Source organism: Symphalangus syndactylus, chromosome 4 (assembly GCF_028878055.3).
Source record: "Symphalangus syndactylus isolate Jambi chromosome 4, NHGRI_mSymSyn1-v2.1_pri, whole genome shotgun sequence".
In the NCBI taxonomy this organism is placed as follows: domain Eukaryota; kingdom Metazoa; phylum Chordata; class Mammalia; order Primates; family Hylobatidae; genus Symphalangus; species Symphalangus syndactylus.
Genome location: NC_072426.2, coordinates 87,282,984 through 87,289,078, shown reverse-complemented (window position 1 = coordinate 87,289,078; position 6,095 = coordinate 87,282,984).

Here is a 6,095-nt window from a genome sequence, read left to right as displayed (position 1 = left end):
GACACATGCCCCACTTTGTAGGGAATGACTCAGACAGCTGATTATGTTCAGCTGTAATATTTTGAGAAAGAAAGTGCGGTTCCAACAAGTTACCAAAAGGACAGGAAAGTATATAATCCATGGGTCTCTGTGCCTCTGTGTACCCCAAATTAGAGTGCTCCGTGTGCAAACAAGGACATGTCAAAGGTGCTAAGAAAAGAATTTCTTTTTAAAAATCCAGTAGCAAGCTCTCGATTTCTGCTGGGTGTGCCCAAACATGTGAAATACAGGACCACCCACTGGCTGGGGTTTTTTTTACATCCACATGCCTCTCTCGGGAGTAGTAAATTTTCACATAAAAGTTTGTTCTTTTAGCCTTCCTCATGTTTCCCTCAGCCATTCTGTTTCCTAATTCCTCTCTCTCGCCTGATCCCCTCAAAAGAAGCCTCCAGCAAAGGGAGGAGCAGGCCACTGTAGGGCATAGCTGTGTCACCCCTTTCCATTCTACATTAGGCTCACCTGGGGTGGCCATGGTGTCTTAGGCAAACCAGAGTGTGGCTCAGTGCTGTAGGAGTTTAATGAATGCATGGCACTCAGATGGGTATGACGTTGGAGCCCCCCAGGACTGGACTCACTAAGATGATACATGCAAACTTGGCAGGCCGGGCACTGGGGACAGCCCTGAGCCTCCAGGGTCAGCACCCCAGGCCAGGAGATATGGGTGCCATCAGTGAGAAATCAGGTGGTACCACAGGTGCTCCTGTCAGGACAGGAAACAGCCTCACTATGCTGTGCAGACTCTATCCACCATCAGCCCTCCTTGGAGCTGTAGCTCTGTCCCTGCCGGCTTCCTTTGGCCAGGATAGGCTGCACAGGGGGGGAACGCAGTGGGAGCACTCCTGAGTGGGAGCGAGGGGAGAGAGAAGCCATGGAGAGCAGGGTGGGCCACGGGGACTGACAAGACCTCGGAACATTAGCAGGGCCACCGGGTCATTTGGCTGGCTCCCAGCAGGCAGGCCCACACTTAGGAGGCAGGGGTGGTGTCCCCAGGCCAGGGGCAGGTAAAAGGGCAGAGCTGCACCTGGGGTTCTATGGTGTAAGGTGGCAGAAAAGTAAGAGTTTTCCGAGTTTCTGTGTTTCTAACTCCTCCCCTCAAGACTTAGGTAAGAGGGTCCCATCCCGAAAGCGTTTGCCAGCTTCCAGAGGAGGGAGGGAGGCCCCAAGTGAGCTGCTGGCCAGATGCCCACAGGACTGTTCTTGCTAAGACATTTAATATTCCCCTGGCAACAGCTCCTGGGCATTTCCTAGGAGTCTCTGAATAACCAGATAGCCTCTTCCAGCCCCGGGATGAGGAAACCAATCCCTAGAAGTGGACAGGATGGGCATGGCATGGGAGGGGCATAGCAGTGTTCCTTGCTGGGCTGGGCTGGGCTGGGCTGGGCCAGAGGGTAGGGAGCCCTGTCTGCTCTCTGGATAGTCGGTGCTGTGGCCAGAAATACAGAAATGCAGGGGCCAGGAGCCTCCAGGGCACCTAGCTTTTCTATCAGCTCTTCTTGCAAGGGCTTTCAGAAAAGATCTACAGGGGACAGGAATAACGGGGCCCACAGGCCCATAAGTAAAGTTAGCATCCATCAGGGATTGTGGGCAGTGGCCAGGACGGCTGGTTGATTCCAGTCCCCTAGAGCGCAGTTATGCGTCTGCCGAGGGCCGGCTGCTGAGTGGTTTCTAAATGGCACACTTCCTGTCCCTGCTGCCCCGGCCTGGCCCTCCACCCTCTCTGCAGCCCCAGGGCAGCTCTCGGGCCTCCTGCTCTTGTGGCCCTGCTACTCCCCTGAGGATGAGGGGCTAGAAAGCTTTTCCCACCTCCAGCCATGCCAGCGAGGTGTGAAGAGCAGGCGGCAGTCAGTGCGGAGGTGTGGGCCGGGGCGATATGTACTACTGCGCACACTCAGCCCTCTGCGTCTCCCTGGAGCAACGAGGGGCAGAGCAGAGGTGATGGGCCATAGACTCCTAGGCCAGGCTGAGCAGAAGGGTGGCTCAGGCTGATCCAGAAGCTGGCCAAGCAGAGAGCCGCCAAATGCTGCCCAGCCAAGAGCCCCTGTGGGTTACATGGGAGGGCTGACCTGCAGGCCATGGGCCGGGGACACACCATCTACTGGCTATGGCGGCAGGTAGGGGGTGGGTGAAAGGAAGGACATCACATCTGTAGTGACAGCTGTCGTGTGCTCCATCACCCTTGCCTTGCTCTGCTCTCTGTTGTGGGAACCACGTCTCCCCAGTTTCCTTCCCAGGCTTGTGGGTAGGCCTGACCACGGCGGGGCTCCTGCGGAAGATGGGAGGCCAGAGCGGGCAGTGAGGGCCCCACGCCCCTGCTCTGCTCACCACCTCTCCAGCAGCCAGCTGTGCCTCCTCGTGAGTGCCCTGCCTTGGTGGCACCCAGCTGGAGAGGCCCAGCCCCTGGAATCACAGCAGCCCCTTCCTCCTGTGGTCCTTCCAGCCTCGGCCACGGCAGTGCGCTCCACTGGCACTAATCTCTGGGGTGCCTCAGTGTCCCCTCAGATCAGCTCTTCCACCACCTGTTACCAACCCCCGAAGTCCTCCCAAGCATCTACAGCATCACCTCTCCCATTTAACATGAGGATGGACACACCTCATGCGTCTACACCTGAGTCACCGATCTGGGAAGTCTGAGTTTCTATCAAGCTGCAGGAGGGGTGACATCAGCAGCCAGTCCTCCAGCCACACTTTGAGAAGCAAGGACCAGGGAGATTTTGGATTTCCTGATACAATGTGTCAGGTGCTCTACTAGGCAGTGGGTCTCAAAGGTGAACAAAACCGACCTGTTTGCATTCCAAGGAGGGAGACAGACACTGTCAGATGACAATCACTGCAAATGACACCATCACTATCCGTGGATGCTCCGAGGGATGGACAGGAGGAGGTGAACAGCTGGCCCTTGGCAGTCTGGGGGAGGTGGTATTTGAGCTGAGACCCAGAGCAGGGGACAGGGGAAGGTTTCAGGAGCAGTGTGTGAGCAGACGCTGGGTGACCAGAGGAGCTGTGTGCCTTCGGTGGTCCGAGAGGAGGCCAGCCTGGTCTCCAGGCACGGAGCTAGGCAGGTTCAGTGGCTCCTCCTCTCTCAGCAAGAGAAGACTCACCTGAACTCAGCTCCCCAAGGGATCAGGCCTCCTTCTCCCTCAAGGCCTAGTCCAGCTTCCAGCAAGGTCTCCAGGTGCTGGCAGCTGGAGCTCTCAGACACCTCCCCAGTCAGCTGGCAGCCACACCCAGACTGCCTGGCGCCTGAGCTTGGCTGCTTGTCCCGCAAACAAGGCTACTCTGGAGCATGCATGGAAAAGGGGCAGGAGCAAGGGCAGGTCCCTGGGGACACTGAGCCCCATGCAGTGACAGCAGCCTGGCCCATGCACACATAGAGGAAATGGCGTGCTGCTTCTTCCTGAGCCTCGGTGTATGCCCCTAAAGCCCACTTCTTATCCCCACATACCAGGTGATGTAGCACCTCCCTCCACCCACCTCGCCACGTTTGGGCGCTGTCTCTGTCTAAAGAGCTGTGGAAGCCACCAAAGGGTTAAGTGTGGGATTATCTGGAATTTGTGTTTCCACCTGCCTTTAGGGCTGCAGCAGGAAGAAAGGGCTGGAAGGGAGGAACCAGAGCAGAGTGGGGCCACGGAAAGGGAGATGTGGGTGGCTACCTCAGCCCCACTATCAGTGCAGGGGTCCCTGGGACCATCAGCAAACCCGGCACCTAGGACTGAGTTCAGCCTGCCCCTGAGAATGGCACCGGGGGAGGAGGAGATGCCCAGGACAGTCTCCGAGGGAGTGGGCACCAGCCACAGCGGGGACTGGGAGGACTCTGAGGACCCCTTCCACACTTTTCCCTGCGTTGATATTCTTGGATGGCACAGGCCCATGAGACCATCAATGATCCCAGGTCTCAAGAGGCCAGGCCCCACCCTGAGCCAAGCTTGCAGAGGAGGAGAAGTGCTGAAGGAAGGTGAACACAGCCAGGCACCCAGGAAGACAGGAGCCACCTGGTTGGAGGGGAGTGATGGAAGGCCAGGGTTCCCACATGTCAGACCACAGCTTCCAGCCAGGACAGCTTGGGCAGCAGTAGTTGCAGAAGACATCTGGAGGCTGAGGCTGCCCACGCGGCCCTCCTGGCTCCACTGGATGGCAGGCTCCGGGCAGACGAGCTGCCAGGTGGGTGTGGGGTCCAAAGGTTGGGAGCACGAGTGCCATAGGGAGCCTCCCCAGTGGGACAGAAGCACAGGAGTGAGGGGGTTGGGCACTGAGGAGATCTCAGTGTCACCCGCAAGGGCTGCAGTGCGTGGCCCATGGAGAAAGGACATTGTCAGGTGAGATGTGGGCTTCCAAAGGCCCCAGGCTGGGGGCTCTGAGTCCTCCAGTCTTTCCCTGAGGTGCTCCATTGAGGCCGGTGGCACCTTGGGTATGTGGATTCCCGCCTCGTGTGTCCACCTGACAAGCACTTCTCCCCTGGACTCCTGTGCCTGCTCCATCACCTGCACCCTCTCTTAATTAGCAGATTGGAGAGTGGGGTCCACATTGAATGGGACATTGTGTTGATACAGAATTGCTCCCAGCTGCAAGGGACTGTTAAACCCCTACATTAAAACGCAAGCAGCTGGCATTGAGCCTAGGGACAGAAAGCAAAGCTGGCCCCTCAGCCTCACCCTGCCCCCAGGGTGGCCTCTGTGAGCCAAAGCCCTGAAGTGGAAGAGTCTCAGGAGGAGGGCAGTGTGACCCATGGGCTGGCAGCTGCAAGAAGCGCGGCTCCCGCTCCCAGTGACGCTGCTCCCACTTCTCCTGCTCAAACCTGGGGCTCTGGGATAACTGTTTGTAAAGACTGGGGGAACTTCTGGAAGAGGAGTAATATCTCTGTCCACTCCAGGGCTCCACCACTCCCAGCACCATGCCAGGACATGGCCCTCACGTAGGATGACCGCTGCCCGGTCGGGCTCCCCTAAACGCAGCCTCTGTGGCAGGCCTAGCCCGAGCGGTCCTCCCTGGAAGCCGTGTGTTCAGCTTCCCTACTCTCCAGCTCCTGCTGCCTCCTCTAAGACAGGGCAAGGGGCAGGCCTGGGGTCCCCTCCACTTCTGACATCCAGTCAACTTGGATCAGGCCTGCAGGCCTGGGTGAGTTCCTGGGACTCTCCCAATGAGGTTTTAAAAAATCTTTATACTTTAAAAATTTCTGCTGGGCCCAGTGGCTCACGCCTGTAATCCCAGCACTTTGGGAAGCCGAGGTGGGTGGATCACCTGAGGTCAGGAGTTCGAGACCAGCCTGGCCAACATGGTGAAATCCTGCCTCTACTAAATATACAAAAATTAGCCGGGTGTGGTGGTGAGTGCCTGTAATCCCAGCTCCTCAGGAGGCTGAGGCAGAAGAATTGCTTGAACCTGGGAGGTGGAGGTTGCAGTGAGCTGAGATTGCACCATTGCACTCCAGGCTGGGCGACAGAGCAAGACTCTGTCTCAAAAAAATAAAAATTAAAAGAAAAACTTTCTTATCAAAAAACAACAAAAGCCGCCTGGTGATCTGATCTCACCCTAATGCTACATCCTCTTAGTGTCTCCATCTGTGAAGGGATGACCAGCCTTGGTTCTATGCAGGGTGGCTGTGAAAATACCATGGCTCATGGGGGCCAAACCTGGCAGTAGGGCCCACTGTGAAAAGGGTGAGGCTGGGCTGCACAGGCTCAGCTGCCCACAAACAGCTCTGGGGGCTCTTGGGATGGCTGAGGCTGTTCTTGATGAGCTCAGGGAAGAAACACAACAGAGACTGGTCAAAGGAGAGGACAGAGCCTTCTGCCCAATGTCCAGGAGCCCGAGCCCAGGAATCTCCCTTGAAACACACACTCACACACTCTCTCTCACACACACACACACACACACACTCTCACTCACACTCACACACACTCACATGCACACACATTCACATACACATTGACACCACTGTCAGCTCAGAAATCTCCCTTGAAACACATACACACTCACACACATACACATTCACGACATCATCCCAGAAGTCTCCTTTGAAACACACACTTTCACACACACACACACACACACACATTCAC